Genomic DNA, 426 nt, shown 5'->3' with positions numbered 1-426 from the left:
CCACTCAGCTCGCTGCTCCTTAGCGCTGCTGCGGAGGCGGGAGAGGCTCCTGCCACTGCCCCTGCGCTCGCCAGCCATAAGCCTGGTTTCTGGCTGAGTGGCACTCCCCGTGGGAAAACACTGACCACCAGGGGGCAGCTCCTGCATTGAGCATCTGCCCCTTGGTGGTCACTGTGCATCATAGTGAACAGTCGTTCTGGTTGTTCCATCATAATGGTCACTTAGGCTTTTGCTATATAGACTAGAGGCCTGGTGCACAAAATTTGTGCACAGGATGGGGGTCCCCTCAGCCCAGCCTGCACCTTCTCCAATCAGGGACTGCTTGGGGGATGTCCGATCCTGGGGATCGGGCCTAAACCGGCAGTCAGACATCCCTCTCATAATCCGGGACCACTGGCTCCTAACTGCTCACCTGCCTGCCTGGTC

At 58.7% G+C, this 426-nt stretch overlaps 1 protein-coding gene across 6 annotated transcripts in view; it reads right to left on the bottom strand.

Annotated features, from left to right (window-relative positions):
• The window catches only part of PLS3 (plastin 3), a 96,921-nt gene that overhangs the window by 15,084 nt on the left and 81,411 nt on the right, over nucleotides 1-426 (bottom strand). The gene's annotated exons all lie outside the window — the stretch shown is intronic.

This window comes from Myotis brandtii, unplaced genomic scaffold (assembly GCF_000412655.1).
Source record: "Myotis brandtii unplaced genomic scaffold, ASM41265v1 scaffold613, whole genome shotgun sequence".
NCBI lineage: Eukaryota > Metazoa > Chordata > Mammalia > Chiroptera > Vespertilionidae > Myotis > Myotis brandtii.
Note: the sequence above shows the minus strand (reverse complement) of the source record. Positions and strands in the feature narration are given on the sequence as shown.